Here is a 1039-nt window from a genome sequence, read left to right as displayed (position 1 = left end):
ACAACGGGGACACCGGGGGAAACAGGGGGATATAAATGACGACCGGGACAAAAAAACTAAAAAGAAATAAAAACTAAAAACTAATAAAAAAAACTAAAAAATCTAAAAATCTAAATAAGCTAAAAAAGAAAAAAAAAGGAAAAAAATAAAGGAGAAAAACAAAACTAAAAAACGAATGTATATACAGACCGGGACACCGGGATACAAATGATGACCGGGACCCGGGACACAGGGAATATAAATGACGACCGGGACACAGGGACACAACTACAACGGGGACACCGGGGGAAACAGGGGGATAACCTGACAATCTATTTATATGCAAAGACAATGGGACAGCAAAGAATGTTGTATATTCGCAAGTTTTACGTAGTTAAAACCATATATATATATATATATATCTATATTCACAGGTGGGACATAGGGACACAACTACAATGGCGCGTAACTATTATGGCGCGTAACGACTTACGCGCGCGGGGGGGCTTGGGGGGGGCGCGAAGCGCCCCCACCAACTAGGTGTTGGGGTGGCGCGAAGCGCCACCCCAACAGCTAGTATATATATATATATATATATATATATATATATATATATATATATATATATATATATATATATATATATATATATATATATATATATATATATATATATATATATATATATATATATATATATATATATATATATATATGTTTTTAACTACGTAAAACTTGCGAATATACAACATTCTTTACTGTCCCATTGTCTGTGCATATAAATAGATTGTCAGGTTTACCGACTCTTGAACATGCAACATATAATGGTCAATGGGAAAACAATCCGTATTCAGATCTATACCTCATGATTCTAATGATTGCCCTTGAGCTTTGTTGATGGTGATTGCTAATCGACCATTCCCTGAGTCGCCATCGTCATTTTTATATCCCCCTGTGCACCCCGGCGTCCCCTTTGTAGTTATGTCCCTGTGTCCCGGTCGTCATTTATATTCCCTGTGTCCCGGTCGTCATTTGTGTCCCGGTGTCCCAGTCTGATTTC

This window comes from Artemia franciscana, chromosome 4 (genome assembly GCF_032884065.1).
Source record: "Artemia franciscana chromosome 4, ASM3288406v1, whole genome shotgun sequence".
Classification (NCBI taxonomy): domain Eukaryota; kingdom Metazoa; phylum Arthropoda; class Branchiopoda; order Anostraca; family Artemiidae; genus Artemia; species Artemia franciscana.
Note: the sequence above shows the minus strand (reverse complement) of the source record.